Below are 18,366 nucleotides of genomic sequence, written 5' to 3' on the forward strand. Positions count from 1 at the left end.
CCTCCCATTAACCAAACATTTCTTTAAAACAAATTCCTGCCTTACAATCTGGGTAATTCTTAAACATGACCCAAAAAAAAAAAAGTTAAACGTAAATTAAAGAAATGAGTTTAAAACAAAATGATTTTGACAGGAAGAAATAAACCCCAACAATTCTGACATTTGAAGTCACTTCCTGTTTCCTGTCGTGGACGGATGTTTATTTTGATGATGGTGTGCTCAATGCTCTGGTTGGAATGTTTGCAGTGGGAAGCCTAGACGGTGAGTACAATTCTATTTAAAACTAAGTTTGCACCCTTAAAGTCAAACAAAATTGTCGTGGAAAAATTTGGTGTGTGCGCATGTGAAAGATGGGCGTGCCCGGGACATACTAAAGACTGCTAATGAACTGAGAGATGACAGGAAATAAATAAAACAAACAAGTGAGGCTGGTGTTCAGGCGCTGTCCTGCCACCTGTGATAGTCACAACTTACCACACGAACAAAAATGGTACGTTCTATTTTCATGACGTTCTTTAAGGTCTCAAGGAAACTGAGGCTTCATGTGACTAAGGGCTTCAATAACTGTAGAGTGATTCTCTGCTAATTCTAAATTAAAGACATTTTCACCAACTCTAAATCTGCAATTCTAGACTTCTGCTGCCATCCGAGGTGGATGACGGTGGGAAGACTAAAAAAGACAAATGAAGGGCAATCCAGTTAAAGTGGATAATAAAAGAGCAGGAGGTGGTGTAGAGGTCGGCCATGTTAACGATGCACAGATAGAGATGGCTGGAAAGATTGATCTTCTCATCCTCATTCCGATCAGTGATGACGATCGCCTCTGCATTTTATTCATCCTATTTAATTTCACCTCCTCCTCTGCAGTGCTTTTTTTTCATTTCTATTTCTCTTTCTAATCTGCCCCCTTCCATTTTTATGACCCCCCCCCTCCTATTGTCAGATGCCTCCTTTCCATCTTCATGATTGCTCCTGTTATCACTCTGTTAAATCTGTCCTCTTATTGCTTTGCTTTTACTGAACTCAAACTTCCTTTTTCAAGTCTATTTATTTTCTTGTCTCTTGTTTCATCTTCCTGTCTCTGTCACTTTAATTTCTTTCTTTTTTTAAAGCTTTTCTCTTTCAGCAGCCCTCTCCTCTGACACAATATTTAATTTGTTTTGCTGAAAACTGAAACAAAGAGGGCAAAACACAGTGCTGTGTCTTTTTTTCCCCTCCATTCTTTGTTGCTGTCAACACATCACTTTTGTAGAGCCACATTTATAACAATAACTTCTGTCATCTTGTCGGGAACCAACAGAAATATCATGTTTCCATGACTCTACAAAAATTCCTTCACCCTCAAAAAACATCTGTTTGTTTGTACAAACTATGACATCTTTCATCACCTGACTCATCCATTTGCATTAAAAAACATTTTAAAAACCTGATGCAGAGACGGAAACGTGTTGGATTTTTGCAAATCTGAAAATATCTGATCAGTTTTTAACCTTTTTTTTTAAAGCGCTGATTAGATTAAATGCATTTTTTTTACTCTCACTATGATTTTCCAGATGCAGAGAAAGATTAAACTAAAAATGAGATATTTATTTATTGCATATTTTGCATAACAACTGATTCCTTATGGCACATATTTAATCCCTTTTCAAGCTTTTTACTTTATTGTCATCCCATACTTCAAATTAAAAAATATTACAGTTTAAACTCTTTGATTCAGATTGACCTCCAGGTTATTCTTTGTCCAACTGGGGGCAGTGTGAAATCAGTAAAAGCAGAGCATGCATGACTGTGAATTTGAACCCTGCAGGCATAAATGTCTTGTTAGGTCACGACAAGCTGTAAAAACCTCTGTTTCTGTCATGTTTGAGTGTTGTTCTGTTGACCAATCTGATGGTGTGGGGTTTGATTGGCAATTGAGATACAATTTGAGGTTCCTCAGAGATTTAAACTGGAGACAGCCATAATGAATCTCTGTGGAACCTCAAATCTGAATCAAGTCTTCAAACAGGGTTTGTGACGGGGTCCCGCCGAGAAAGGATGCAGAGCAGCCAAGGTAAGGAGGATCTGTGTTTATTAAAGACCCGGTGAGCACCACGCAGGGCCATAACAGGTTGTCACCTCCGTCTCACTCCTCCATTCTCACTACCTGTGATGCACCCTTTTAAATGATGAGCCCCTCCCATTGGGCGTGGCTCTTCATCATCTTCCAGGTGGCATCACAGGTAGATATTTCATTCATAAAATATACACAAATACACAAAATAAAAACAGTGTGGGCCCCCTCGCCATCTGACGGTGCCACACCGTCACATCATCCCCCTCCTCTGAGGGACCGACGATGTGCGGCGGTCTAGTCCAGCTGTCCGCCACAGTGCAGGCACCACGCCGATCCACCCGACAGTTCAGCAGGCCAGGCATCAGCGGGTCCTTCCTCCGGCTCGTGCTCCTCCACCCACGTCCTGACGCCGGATGGATGCACTCGCGGCTGCGGCCCCATGGCGACGACCCTCCCGCTCTGCTCCTCGGTGCGCCGCTCCGGTCGGTCCCAGCCCCGGCAAAGGCCCTTCGAACGGCAACACGCCCCCGCTGGTCCCCTTCCGGATGGCACCTCCGCAGAACGGAGCCGCCGACAGCAAGTTCCAGGCGAGATGTTGCTCCTCTTCCGGAGCACTCCGTGGAGGACGCCGGTAGACGTGGGTCCGCCCCCTGTCCATTGCCGCGCAGGCCTCCAACGCCTGCGTAAGCGGCTGTGGAACCAGGCGGTGTGCCCATCCCGCCTCCGGCCGCCTCCGCGCTCCGGCGCTCCGCCCTTGCTGTCCGCGAAGCCCGCCGCTCATGGACGCCGAACCAGACGCCGTAGTTCTCTCCGGGCCCCTGGCCAGGCCTGAAGCACCGCCAAGGCCACCCGGATCCACCCCCTCTTCCTTAGAGGATGGACTGCTTGGAGGAGGCGCTGAGCTGCCGGGGAATCGTCGTCCCCACCACGCCACTGCGTCCTCACCTTTTTGTGGCCCCTCTGCAATCCCACTTCCGACACCATATGTGACGGGGTCCCGCCGAGAAAGGATGCAGAGCAGCCAAGGTAAGGAGGATCTGTGTTTATTAAAGACCCGGTGAGCACCACGCAGGGCCATAACAGGTTGTCACCTCCGTCTCACTCCTCCATTCTCACTACCTGTGATGCACCCTTTTAAATGATGAGCCCCTCCCATTGGGCGTGGCTCTTCATCATCTTCCAGGTGGCATCACAGGTAGATATTTCATTCATAAAATATACACAAATACACAAAATAAAAACAGTGTGGGCCCCCTCGCCATCTGACGGTGCCACACCGTCACAGGGTTTCACTAAATGGCCTTGAAACCAAAGGAACTACAGTGAGTCCTGACAGTGGTCTGTTCATAGAAGGATGAAAGTCTGGTCATTGCTCAGGAAAGACATTGAAGGTTTTTTGTCATTTGGGATTGATGATCAACACAAATGGCAGTTGTGAAGTGGATGTGAAAGCCAAAGATTGAAATTGTGTGATCAACATATGCCATCCATCCATCCATCTTCCTCCTCTTATCCGGAACCGGGTCGCGGGGGCGACAGTCTAAGCAGGCCAGCTGACAGACATAGTCTCCAACGTGTCCTGGGTCTTCCCCGGGCGAATTGGAGCAGCGTCCGTAGTTATGCGGTCGCTGTGCCGGTCCGTTGTGGCGAAGAGAGAGCTGAGCCAAAAGGCGAAGCTGGCAATTTACTGGTCGATCTTCGTTCCAGTCCTCACCTATGGCCATGAGCTATGGGTCATGACCGAAAGAAAGAGGCACGGAATACAAGAGGCGGAAATGAGATTCCTCCGTAGGGGACTGGACACTCCCTTAGAGATGGGGTGAGAGCTCGGAGTAGAACCGCTTCTCCTCCACATCCAGAGGTGCCAGTTGAGGTGGCTCAGACATCTAGTCCGGATGCCTCCTGGATGCCTTTCTGGAGAGGTGTTCCGGGCATTTCCCACTGGGCGGAGGCCCTGGGGAAGACCCAGGACACATATGCCAGTTAGTGTAAAAGAAAAAGTGTTTAAGACAATGGTAAGACCGCTCCTGATATGGTACAGAAGCATGAACACTAATGCTACATTCAAACAGGGGTCAGAAACGTGCGTTAGAGCGACCAATGAGAAGTCCATGTTCAAAGAATTCGCACCATGTTCCCATGTTCAAACTCTTGCATTCAGCCGTCGCTACGCAAGTTTTTAAGTTCATTTTCGGGCTCTACGTACAAAACGGAAGTGAAACCAGTTGATCTTTGACCAGTCATGGACTTTGATTTCTCAGTGACGTATGGGTGGCGTCCTTTTTTTTAAACGCGGAAGTACCAATCATGGTGGAAAAATTAATAATTGAGGTTGGTGCCCAACTGGAATTCTATAACACCAAGTCTTTCATGTATCCCAATAAGTTTTTCTGTCAAAAGGCCTGAGAATCTATATTACTTTTTTCAGACATTAAGTTTCAGTCATTTGTGTTTATTCGTTTTTTTGGTTTCTATGCTGTGATTTCTTCCATCAGTCACCCAAATAAACAGCTGTGTGACCATCGTAACCCTCCCAGTTTTTTTAGTTTTTTTCTGGAGTGGGGGCTTGTGGGGTGTTTATTTTGAAGAGTTTAGTGTCAGCTGGGATCAGCTATAAAGCTTAGGACAAATTGAACAATGTTATGCACCTGCTGAGACATAATTACATGACAACGGTGTCTAACAGCCAATTGTGTAAAAACTGTATTTCATAATACGCAGCTGATTGGCTAACGTACTCAACATTAGTCAATCAGCCAATCTAACATGTGAACACACTATTTCTATCTTCACTGAATCACTGAGGTACAAATTCTAAAGGAAGCAAATTTCAGTCAAAACCAAAAACAAAACAGTGGCTTAATTCTTTAAAAAAATAATTGAATAAAAATACTATGTAAGTGAAATTACTTACATTTGGTTTTCATCCTGATACTTAAAAAAACAAAAGAAAGAAACAAAAAAATTCACCCAAACAAAACTTATTTTCTTCATGTAAAAAAAAAGCTTCCCTGTTCCAAAATTAAATGTATAACCTAATGTATTTCTTTTTATTGCTTAGTAGGTTTTTTTTCTATCGCATTATTGTTTCCCATGAGTTTGTCTTCTGTTTTTGCTTTGCTCTCACTCATCCCTCCATGTTCCTTTTTGTTTCAATCCATTTAAGTTTGAGCTGAATAGGAAATCACAGCATAAAAACTTTCAAATGTAAATAAGGGGACAGGCGGATGTGTCATGGCTGGTCAGGGAGCCGTAATTGGGTTGTCGCCTTGTCAAGTCAGAGTTTGACACTCGATGTAATGGACAGAGACATTCAATTTATGCGGAACAGAAGCTGAATGTCAATTAACTGCAGAGAAAAGAAGAACTAACCACAAAAAAGGAAACAAAAGAAGAAAAGATGAGCAAAGAGAGATGACCAGAGTGGCAGGGCAGCATAATAAAAATGTCAAGGGAGAAACGGAGGTGAGGGAGAGACGAAAACAGATGAAAGTAATTGAAAATGAAATGACAGCATGGAGAAAAGGGAGATGACCAAATTTTGTCTCCACAGTGAGACAACACCGCCTTTTTTACAGCTTCGATCAGCCGTAAATCACCAAATATTTGCTCAATAGTGGGATAAATGGATATAAATCATTAAACATAAAAAATGTGGCTCAACTGCCGATTTCAGTAGTTTTACTTCCCAACATTAAAAAGGTGTTTAAAACTCCACACGAATGTTTCAAAGTGACCGTTTGCTCTGCTAAAGAAAACTATTGTCCATTTTTGAGACTTTTGTGAAGCTGCAGAAACTTCGAGAGACAACAAGATGACATAATTGGCTGGAAGCGGAAAGTACACAACTTTAGGCGGAAGCAGAAGGTGTTTTTGCTGAATATCTGATTTATACGGAGGCCCTGAGGTGGAAATCACACCTACAAGTCACTCATCGCAAAAACATGTCAAAAATCTCCTCAAATAAAAAAGTAGAACAAATGATAACAAAATACATTACGTTTTAGAAACAAACACAAAATTCCAGAAACCAAATCATTTAATTCCCAAAAAATGATCCAGAAATCAAAATGAAATGTTAAATAGCTAAACACAATGAGACACTGGAAAAGGTAGGTACTATGAGACAATCGCTGAATGGATAATGATGTTTGATTTTTGATGTTGGAGTTTTTTTCGAATGTGTCTTGTCCACATAAAGTTTTTATGACTAGTATGGAGCATATCAAGTTTTGCTTCATGCTCAATCATTTCCGTTGTGAAATGATGGACAAACGTCATCATCCAACAAGTGTTGGCCCTGACCCCAACCTTCTCCAGTGTCCATCAAAAAGAAAACAATCATTTCGGAAAAGAAAAGTAATTTCTAGAAATCAAAATGAAAACTGGAAAATTGCACTAAACGCAGGTTCTTGGCGTTTACACTGGACAAGCAGGGAGGGGCTTCTTCTTCTTCTTCTTCTTCTTTTACTACTCTTTACTGTCGTGTGTCCGCGGCTGGATAACTCAGTTGCTTAAGCCCCGGTTTGGTGGGAAATGTCAAAGCGGTGCACATCTGGTGAATCTTGCTCCTGGCTTTTTCTTTCACATCTTTATTCCAACATAGGAAAGACTTGGTGTCATAGAAATCCAGCCGGGCACAAACTGAAACTATTCATTTCTGCTCCATGATTGATTTTCAAACATTTGTTACTTCGCTGAATTACAGTAACAGGGATGTCATCCATGTAACAGCCAACATTTAACCTGGTTAAACTTCCAACACTTGTCCAGTGGAAGTTGTCCTGAAAAGTGCATATAGATATGCAAGACATAGAGATAGACTGAGCCAAATGCTGCAGAATGAAGGTCATTAGCAAACAGATGAAAACTCTAAATGTTTGTGCGTCTGTAGCAACAGAGATGACAAACGGAGCACAACGGCAGCAGGTTTGTCAGGATGATTGAGCTGGTAATGACCTATGACAGAAATATGTTTCTGTCCAGGATCAGTTAACATAAGTGCATCCCACAAAAAACGTACTGAACCTCTGATTTGGAGACATTCTGCTGCTAACAAAGCTTTAAAGATATTTTGATTAAATATCAATGTGACCCCAGAGATGAGAAAAAAGATTTAAAAAACGGTTGTACTTTAAAGTAAACTCACACATGTGTGAAAGTTTGATCCACTGAAGGGTGTCTGCAGTTCAAAGCGGAGCGGCAGAACTTGTTTTTGTTTGGGGGAGAGAGAAAAAACCCACATCAGCAGCTTTTGTGCTCCAAACTCTTCGGCTGTGAAGATGGAAACAGAAACATTAAAACTGCATTTGAATGCATGGCGGCTCTGCTCCTCCGTTTCATCTCCTCCCACCTCCCTCATCCGTCTCCCCGTACGTTTTACCAGCCGTTAAAGGCCACCGAACGCCGGAGATTTACGACCCGCTGTAGAGCCGCTGCATCTCACCCTCATCGTTCTTCTCTTCATTTCATCAAAGCTGTCATCATCAGTCTCCTCTGTACTGGGCTTTTTTTCTTCCTTGTTGTCCATCACTGGTGGAGATGATTCTCCTTTTCTAAACTTGATTGTCTTTTCATTTTATTTGAATTCCAAGAGAGGAATATGGATGCGCAAAAGTGGCAGTGAAAAGTTTGCAGAACCAAACATAAACAGGCAGAGAAAAACTTCATAAGTTTTCCTTGAATTCATTGAGTCACAGGAATTTGTTTTTTTTTTTTTGAGGTTCCACATTTTTATCAAAACCAGGTGTGGTACTTTTGCATATCATATTTGCTGACCAGACAAGAATGTCAACCACACTCAACCAAGAATGACTGTATCTGAGAACAGTGACGTCACCCATTGAATATAGTTTAGTTTAGCCTCCAACGAGTCAATTCACTCGCCATATTTCACTATTTTGAACATGTGGGGCCATGTTGGACCCACATGTTGTCAGTAATACCTTCTGCTGGATGCATGTGTTGGGACTTTGTACTTCCAAAATTAAACTTTTATCCTGCATGGCGGGAATAGACGACGGTGATATCCGCTGTGGAGAGGAGCATCCTAAAGAGCGCAGGTGTCTAAAGTCAAAGTGATAATTCAACTCAATTCTATTTTATTAATTCAACACAGCACTCTCAACAGGCTTCACTAAAGGTACAAGACAATAGCTGATTGATTAACTAAACTCAACAGACTAAGCTAAAACCTCAGACCCTCCTTCTCTGTGATGAGTGGGCACCTATCACTTGGAAAGCACCAATCGGCTCCTTGTTGTTGGGGGGGGGGGTTGGAAAAATCTAAAATCCATACAACGCACCTGTCTCTCACCCCCCCCCCCCCCCTTCCTTACCCTTGTGTGTCGTTTAAGTGTTTGTCACAGCCTGTCGGTCACAGCATTTCTGTAAAAAATTAGCATAATTATTTTTGGACCACCTGTACAGGTTTGCCCATTTTTCACCCGCAGACGGCCCTAATCCCCCCATAGAGGCAGTTGTGACTAAGCAATAAGCAGTGATTGGTCCAAGTCAGTCTATTTCTATGGCAACCGCTCTCACCACTTGAAATCTGTCAAAAGAGCATTAAGAGCATTGGACGTGTGTCCGGCAGGCTCCACCTATTTCAATAACGGGCATGTGATTGGTCAGATTATAACTTGAATAACTTGCAATGATAAAAAATACATATCATGAAAAAAAAAGCGTAGGATTATCAAGAACATGTTAGAAAAAGGCATCAGAGCAAGAATATTTATTCTGACTGATAGAATAACTGAATAACAGCTGTTCATTTCTCAGTAGAAGAAGTCTATGGGATTTTGGCTTTTTGGAGCCAGCGTGTACTTCCTGTTTGGAACGCCAGGGTATGACCATGAAAATACCTAAAGCAGTTTGGGAAACAAAAATATTAGGATTCAATGAGGTTCATTGTGTCTTTAAATTATACTGCGTACTTAAATTATTTTTTATCAGACACTGGTTTGTTTTTTTATAAAACGCACCGACATGTTTCGGTGGAATACATTCCGCCTTCATCAGGGTCGTCATCGTATGGTGGTGCGTGACGTCTTTAAAAACAGATGATTGTGAATGAGGCGGAGTCACCTGTCAAACTTTGACAAGTGACTCCGCCCCTTGATGTCCTTTTTTTGCTGGAGGATGATGCTCCAGGTGTGGGAGAGCAGGAAGGTCCCCTCATCCCTGTTCATGGAAGTATGGGCTCGCTTTCTTATCTCAACCGCCTCCATGATCCATCTGCGGTGTCTGTTGTCCTCAGTGTGGAGGATTTTGGCCTTTTCCCAGTCCGTGATGTGGTTTTCTTGTTTGCAGTGGTCCGTTATGGCTGATTTCATATTTTCTTGTACTGCTTGTTGTCGTCTCGCTCTTGTTAGTATTTTATTAGTTTCCTTTTCGCATTCTTTTTGATGTTCTGTTTTTCTTGTGATGAAGGTGCGTCCTGTTTCTCCGATGTATGTTTTATTGCAGGTGTGACATGGGATTTCATAAATTACATTGTATTTCTTATTTTGTTCGATCTTGTCTTTTGGGTGAACCAGTAGTTGCCTGAGTTTTTTAGATGGTTTAACTGGGGTGCTGATGTGATGTTTTTTCATGGCCCTCTGGAAGCGTTCTGTTAGTCCTCTGATGTACGGCAACGTAACCATTCCTTTGTTTTCTGATTTCTTCATCAGATTATTCTTCTCTGCTTCCTTGTATTCCTTGACCCTGACGAAGGCGGAAGGTATTCCACCGAAACATGTCGGTACAAACCAGTGTCTGCTAAAAAATAATTTAAGTACGCAAAAATATTCGGATATTCCTCAGGACCTTCTTCTAACATAAAGAACAGGGATGTTGTCAAATGCAGCAGAACAACAACTGTGTCGTGTCTTCTCTGACTGCTGGGTTGAATCACACGGCCACTGCAATCATCAGACTTTCCCCTAAAAGCCTGCAGGGATGCTCAGGTGTCGGATCGATAACCCTGGGCTTTCCCTAGCCTCCTTTGAAAGGGACACGCTGCACAAAAACAAACAAACTGAAATTTATAGGGCCTCTACTGGCATCTGATCTTTGTCTGTCCGATCGATACCTGAGAGACAGTGACGAGCAAATCTCTCCCGAAGGTTGCAGCCGATCAGAAACCAGCTGGTGTTTTATTGGAGACGGATCTAAAGCAGTCAGTTCCACCGTACATCATGGCAAGGTTTTGTTTTTCTAGTGACGTCATGCGCCGATTTCCAAATTCTGACCTCAGTAAAACCGTATATTCCCTGATTCCCTCTCAGTTTTGTTCATTTGGCCGACTGACACATTTAAAAAGAAATAAAGCAGCTATGATGGAAATATATAATCTAACAAAACCTGCACTTGAACTCATGAACTACCCCTCTATATGCTGCAAGCGTATAAATAGTTCCTCATCTCGTTTATATTGTCTGTTTCCCGTAGTTTCCATTAATTTCCAGCCACAATTTTTTTATTTTCATCTTTCATGAAAGGCTTTGAAGTATTAGGTGGGGTTTTTTAATTCTAATCAAAGACTGCAAATGATTTTATTTTAAAAACAGCGTTGGGTGCTCCTAATTCCTGTCCGACACTGTTTGAAAACAGCAGTGAAGTCTTAGCTCACAGTCTGTAGTCAGATGTCATCAGCTGACGTTTCTAATTTCAAGTTTTTGTATTATTTTTTAGTAGGTTTGATAATTACTCTGACATTTGTTCGACCAAAAAAGTTCAAAATCCAAAAGAAATTTTTTTTTTTTTAAATGATCGTTAAAATTGATTTTTTTTTTCTTCCAAATCCGTCTTTGTCCTTTTCGGGGTCACTGGGCTGCTGGAGCCTTGAGTGATTGTTGTAAAGCATGCTTAAATAGTGTGAGCTACGGAATCCAACGAGGATAAATATTATAGCATTCTACTCAATAGTGTTGCGTAATAAGTTGGCTAATTGTTGAGTAATTCTAAACATTAAACGTATTTAGCAATATGCAAGCATTTTTAAAATGAGACCAATCAAACGAGTTAAATAAAAATATCATAATTCTGTTTAATAAAAGTAAAAACAGCCATAGTTAAGTGTATGGAGTGATTTTTGTGGCCTTACTGCAGCAAGTGGCTCAGGCGGTAGAGCAGGTCGTCCACTAACCGAAGGGTTGGCGGATGAGAGAGAATTTCTCTCATGTGAAAGTTCTTTTGATTGCATGTGTGAATAAAACTGTTTTGTTTGCACATACTTTTGAGTTTCAAGTGTATTTTCCCATTAAACTCCCCAACTTAATAAAAAGAAATTATAGAAATAACAGAGAAAATGTAAAAAATAAGAAAAATCATCAAGTATGAAAAATAAATAAAAGCACTTAAAGCTTTTATTGGATGATAATTAATATTTTAAACATTTTTCAAAATAGTAAAGAATTTATGAAAAAAAGGGAAAAATAGTTATAGTAATATTACATACAGTACCATGTGGTTTTTGGCCATGAATAAATTTTAAAATTTGTACCTGTAAAAAAACTAGAAAAAATTCATAAAAATGAAGTGAATTTTAAGCAGAGCTGTAATAAATCACTCAGAGAAACACTGCAAGGCTGATATATAACATAAATCAGTTTCAGATTTGTTTCAAAACCGTTGAACTCCCTCATTTTATTAATAAACTTTATCTTTAAAAAGAAGATTGTGACAGCACAGTTAATTCTATATACATTGATGTGAAATATGTGAACAAAAAAATCCATTGTGATGCACGGCACTGGTCTTCAGAGGGTTGACAAATCCAGCTTAACACTTGGTAGATTGTGACATTTATCCTACAAAAGTGTTGAACCAGAAATACACCAGAAAAATGACCAGATTCCCTCTAAATCTGTCCAATTTGCCTGCTGGATGTGACAAGCCTGACCCACTGTGAGCTGCAGACATTTTCACGTTGACATTAAGAAGCGTATTTACACGATTGTAATTAGAGAAGAAGCTGCAATGATCCCGCTGCTCCTCTGACTGTCATCAATGCTGTGGCATGACTGAGTTCATCTGAGGAATGGAATTTAGAGGGTCTTCCTTGACCTGCCTGTCTTTTAAAAAAAAGTCTTCGTCATTCTCTCATTTTTAATTTTGAACATTTGTAATTTATGGGATTCTTTTTCATTTACAAAAGTGTTTTTAAGCAAAATATAAAGGTGATTATTGGAGGTCCTCGTCATTTTCTCAAAATTAGTAAAGAATTCTTTGTTGGAGCATGGCTTCACAAATTTTATTCATTTTTGTTTGAAAGAAAATCAAGTCACATAAACCTTTTCTGGTTGAATCAAATTTCTAATGTTTGCCCCTAGCTGGACAAGATTGATGGTGTTGTGTCATCAGGCTGCTAAAGCATGTGCTTCTCTTGTCCTGTGAGACTACAACAGTTCTCAGAAACCAATTTGTGCAGAATTAGGCACTTTGTCATAATCCGTTGAGTTTATCTTGCCCACTTTCCTGCCCTCTTTGCTGATTAATGTGACTATACGTGGAGACACAGTAGTGAGCACTGGCAGGTCCTTGTGGGACTCTACCTGGATGATGCCCAACACCACACATGTATCTCTGGATCTAAGGTGCTTCTTGAGCCAAAATCGGTCAGTCAGCGTCCGCCAGATTGTGTCGCCCAAAGGCGGAAGTGATAATCATCAGTTTTATTTTGGTCTGCTTTTCAATTCTTTGGCTCAGAAAGACCCTTTCTCATGGTACAAGGAAATTCAGGAACTGAAGGCACCTTTCACAGCACTCAAGTTTGCCTTACATGAGTATTTAACCCTTGTGCTATCCTAGGCACTTTGACATTGGGAGTTGGGTCATCTAGACCAGTGTTTTTCAACCAGTGTACCGCGGCACACTAGTGTGCCGTGGGAGAAGGTCAAGTGCGCCGTGGAGAAATTGCCCTCATTAACTGATCTAAAAATATTTTCCATCTCCAGGAAATCAACTCTTTGTTCATCCAAACAGGCCCTGATAAAACACTGAGTAGTTAGGAATATAAAAGATCTTAAAATTACTTTTTCTTTGTGTTTATTTAATTCTATTAAAGACATTTTGATAGGAATCATGGTACAGCGATTTAGCTGCAGCTATAACTGTGTAAGGAAAAGTCCCGTCCCTTTAACTGTCTCCACCAATCATTCTTGAAGGCTTAATCACATGTCATCAGTCTGACCAATCAGAAGTGGTTAAAGCCTTCACTTCCTTGTTCTTAATTCTGCTCATAAAGTCGCTCAGTTCTAACTGAGCTCAGCTAGAGCTCGTCTTTAGCTGGTATTTTTGGTGGTTCATCTCTTAGAAAAAAACAGCCGCAACTTCCTGCTTTTTCTGCCACAATTATCACAAAAATCCCCGTGAGATTGCGCGTGGGGGGGGGGGGGGGGCTGTCGATCAAAACAGACCATGAATTTCTGTTTTTTCTTTTTTTTGGATGCTGGTGTGCCGCGGGATTTTTGTCAGGGTTAAAGTGTGCCGTGGCTCAAAAAAGGTTGAAAAACACTGGTCTAGACCCACTAGACAGTGCGCTGAACTTTTTTTTTCAATGATTCAATGATCTTCACTGGTGTCCATGGATTACATGAAATTCTCTCCACCTTTATCCACCTTTGTGATGGTAGGGAGAACACATCAATGGTCATCTTGACCCCATATTATAACTATATTATATATATAACTATATATTATAACTGTAAGGGTTAAAACAGACACAAAGCCAAAAAACAATTACAATGTCAATTTGACTGGGACAATTTTTTCAATCCAAGGTGCTGAAGGCCAACATAAAATTTTGAGTTTTGAGCCTTGATTTAAACACTAATTGTTTTTTTGGGTGCAGAGGTCCTACGGTAGTTCCAGATGTTAGGAGCAGGGGGCTATTCCAGGAAGCAGGTTATGCTAGCTCCCACGGTAAATTTTATGTCAAGTTGCCATGGCAACTCATGCTCTGAACATAACCTGGTCTGGAGCAGGTTTAGTTGAAGGTTAGTCTGTTTACAGAGAGGTGAAGCAGCATGGCGTGTCCATTTGAAGATAATTTAGTGGATGAAGAAGCTCAGATAATACTTTTTCCACCTTGAGAGGGTGATAAGACCACATACGGATGTTGGAAAAATAAACTTTTTTACTTTGATCTAACTTAATTATTTGCTTTAGTTAAGATAATTAAAAATCTTTTTTTTGTTAAGTCATTTTAAAAATAACACGTTATCAGACATTTATTTTACTTTCATTCAAATTAATTCAATTAACTTTGACGCTGCTGTTAGAGCGGCACCCCAAGGGATTGTGGGATACCATTCCCTTTGCCTGTCTGGACAGGTTTGGGTTTAAGTGTGGGTTTTTGACCAAATGCGTTTAGTTGTTTAGCTGTTTTACTGTGTTTTGCCGAGTTATTTTGTCCCACTTTGCTCAAGTCTCTGCACCATGAGTTAGAGGGAGGGAGAGGATGATGAGTTTATATAGCACCCCTACATTCATATGCTGAAATGAAAATGTCAGAAAATTTCTAAATAAATGTTTGCACCAAGCCCATAGTGTTTCATTCTTTTTATTGTTATAAAAAGAACATATCTGCCGGCTCAAACTTAAACATGACAGTTCAAGAATTATAATTCATCAAGATGGAAAAAATATTAATTGAATTGGAGTAATATGACATTTAGTTAGATAAATATGTAAATTTCAGTCGTATAAACAATTATTGAGTTTTATAGACGTAAGAAATTAGGTTGAATAAATTTAACTCAATTACTTGTTACCAATAGAAGTATTTCATTTAGGTTGGCAAAATTGGATAACTTTTGTATATATATATATGTATATTTATATATATAACTCAGACTCCGTCTCACTGAAGTATAGCGCTCTCTTATTTTCACCACGCGTTTCCATGGTGACTCCGGAAATCCGTGTACTTAACGTGCACGTGCAGTAACCCAGGGTTACCAAGTCGATCGTAATTACGCTAACTCAAATCCGGTCTTTTGGAACCGACATACCAAGAGTAAGCAAGTTCCGGAGGATTTCAGCCAGAGTTCAGGGTTAAAGTCAGGGTAGCTTAAGCATGCTTCTTGGAATATCCCCCACATCTGCTGAATGCTTTCCACCCCATGGTGGATGATCTTAGAGTGCGTGAGGTTAGCTAAAGCTGGAGATATGAGCTATTTGGAAGAGCTGGGTTGTTGCGATATTTAACCCTTGTGCTATCCTATGGGGTCAAGATGACCATTGACCTCCCAGGGACTGGCAGGTTTTTTCCATATTAGACCAAAAAGAAGGGGGTTACCGTCGTCCATGAGGGATGAGACTAATGCATGAACTAGAGCAGCTGAGGTGGATGGTAGAAGTAACTGTCAGATACGGTTAATATTGTGTAGGAGGAAAAATGCTGTATATGTCACGGGGAGCGGATGAGGGAGTACCCAGGTGAAGAGAAGGAGAGGAGGCAGGAGGTTGCAGGGGAACGGGGGCTTTAATAAACAAAACTAAAGACACAAAACCACTGCATACGGCAGGCTAGAAACTTGAAACACTAAACACTCGAAAGACTCGAAACAGGGAGAGCAGACTTACATACTATGGACCAGCACAGGAGGAAGGGAATGACAAGACTTAAATACATACAGACAAATGAGACACAGGTGGAAACACTCAGGAAGGATGGGGACCAAAGTAAAACTCAAAACTACAACAAACCAGGAAACACTACAAAATAAAACAGGAAGTTAAACTCAAAACATCACAGAACAAAAAGGAAACTAGGCACAAGGGCAAAGAAACAGAAACCGTAACAGTATAGGGTAAAAGAGAGTGTATAGTCAAGAATGACGCCAAGACGCTTAATCTGTGAGAGTGGGAGGACAGTGAAGTTATCAAATGTTAATGAAAATATGTCAGTTTTGGAAAGAGTCCAGCCAACAAGCGATATTTCTGTTTTACTGCAAGTAAGTTTTAAGAAGATGTGAATAAACCAAATCTTGATCTTGGATAAACACTATTTTTTACAAATGACCTCAATCCACCTCACTACTGCTAGACTTTTCAGTAGAGCACTAACAGGAATGTTTCAGAACACCTACTTTTTATTGTACAGTTCCTGCTGCAACGAAACAAGAAAATTTAGTATCTGCGCCCCAATCTGGTACAATAAATAGTTAATACCGTCCAAGTTTGCTCTGTTTTCCCAAAATAGATTAGGTCTATTTATGATTTTTTTGTAAGTTTTCTATCCACAGTACATGGATCAAAAACAAACAAACTAAAGTGATTAAACATATAATTTGCACATACCCTTCTTTTTTATTGTTCTTTTGGCTATAACATGCTGTTTTGTTTTTTGTCTTTTGTCCCACAGAAATGCTGCTGTTCAGTTATATTTGGAGCATGTGGAATATTAGTTCTCAAATGTTTGGTTTACCAGTTTGGAGTTCTGACATGTAAAGAAACACTAATGTGTGGGCTGTTTTCTCTGTAGTGAAAAATATTACTGAGGATTTCAATATCCTTTTGCATGGATGGCAAATGCTTACACCAGCCTTAAAGCTGTCATATTGATGAGCAGGATAATGGGCTGTCCTGAAATAATGAGCACACTTCCTGCTAGAGGAGGCAACATTGTTCATTTTCATACTTTTTCTGTAATGGTTTTGTAAAACTTAAAACAAGTAAAAGAAACAGAGAAGCAGCACAAATGTAATAAAATAAAAACTGCAAAATGACAGAAAAGGTAATCTTGAGGATAAGACAGTTTTCCTCCACTATTCAGATTTAAATATGTCTGATGAAACACTATACATTGATTCAGTGATTAAGAAACGTGCTCAGACCTTTTCTTTGTTATGCATGTTCATTTTTTTCCCCATTCTTTCATCATCTCTCACCTGGTGGATGTGATCATACCCTGATGGGATGACGACGGTGGCCCTAAAGTGCAAATCACATCAACACATCACTTGATCCAAAAACAATTAAAAAAACGAAATACACATATAAAAAAAAATGCATTTCATTTTAACAAAACAAAATGTATGGGTGTCCACTGACTGGATATCCAGTTTCGCCTGAGGCCAAATAACCTTCGGTTCAAATGATGGGCTAACATGATCATCCAAACAACAAGGTTTTCCGGTTTCTCATTGTGTTTTGGTTTTCAACAGTTACTTTTGTTTCTCAATTTTTCCTTTTTCCACATTTTTTTTTACAGTATTTTTTTTAGCTTTTTATTAGTAGTTGTGATCTGTAAAGTGTTTTTGCGTCGAGTGATTTGTTGATGTGATTTGCACTTCAGGGCCACCGTAGATACCACTGGATGTATTTTTATCTTTCATCATTTCTCTGAACCAACGCACCAACCATGGTGAGTGTCACCACTGCAGGTTCATTATTGGCTCTTCCAGCACACCGCTGACTGAATGTAATGAGAAACCATAAACCGGTGGGCTTTATTCCACAAAGGGTCTAAATAAGCTTGTTTTATTGTTTGGTTTGGTTTGTTTTTGTTCTTTTTTAGCCTTTTCTTGGGTTTCTGTGCAGGACTGGCTGTGACTCCTCCCATTTACATGTGGATCCTGCTGTGCAGTCACAGCTGCCTGCACTTTGGTAATTACCAACACAGTATTTCTGTATTTTCAGCATTTTCTGGTCTTGTACACGCTTAATTTCTCTGTGCCTTGTTCCTACAAGTTGTAGTTTTGGCTTGATGCCCTTTTTCCTCCATTTTGTGTTATGAACTTTTTATTAATAAATTCTTGCGACTCTGCTATGTCCTTGCTTGCAGTCCTCACCTCCTTGCCTGACAGTGACAGCAACATCAAAAACGCAGACCTCGGACAGTTTTTAGTTTTGTTGCCCTAAAAGCAGAAAGCAGGTTTAATTTTTTTTTACTGAATGAAATAATTGAGAACAGAAATTTTTCAAAAATTAAATATGTTTTCCTTCCTGGGACAGGAATGGTGGTATATAGCAAAACTAGATATATTTTTTATTTCAAAAAAAGAAAAACTCTAACAGAATGGAAAAGAACCTGGACTATGACATGAATAACGCTTAAAACACTTAAAAGGGTCGTTAAAAGGAAAACCTGACAGCGACCAACGAAAAAACTCAAGGCCTTGAAAAAGTTTATGGGCAAACTATAACAGAAAAGACTGTGATTGATTGACTGAGACTGGGAAAAGTTAACAAACAAAAAAAAGAGCCACAGAAACAAGAAAATTAAAGTTAGCTTGCACCAATCCTCGCCATGGGCATCATCTCCCCATATTTTTCTTCATTACTGTAGAAAACCGAACACCAGCCACAGACTTAAA

General features: G+C 40.4%; 1 protein-coding gene across 1 annotated transcript in view; it reads left to right on the forward strand.

The window, feature by feature from the left end:
* Nucleotides 1-229: 229 nt before the first annotated feature.
* Nucleotides 230-18,366, forward strand: part of LOC101160329 (semaphorin-6C) — a 203,229-nt gene continuing 185,092 nt past the window's right edge. The window contains exon 1 of the mRNA XM_078955080.1: nucleotides 230-261. The gene's annotated coding sequence lies outside the window, so the exon portion shown is untranslated. The remainder of the gene's footprint in view (nucleotides 262-18,366) is intronic.

This window comes from Oryzias latipes, chromosome 11 (genome assembly GCF_053564925.1).
Source record: "Oryzias latipes strain Hd-rR chromosome 11, Olatipes_Hd-rR_3.1".
Classification (NCBI taxonomy): domain Eukaryota; kingdom Metazoa; phylum Chordata; class Actinopteri; order Beloniformes; family Adrianichthyidae; genus Oryzias; species Oryzias latipes.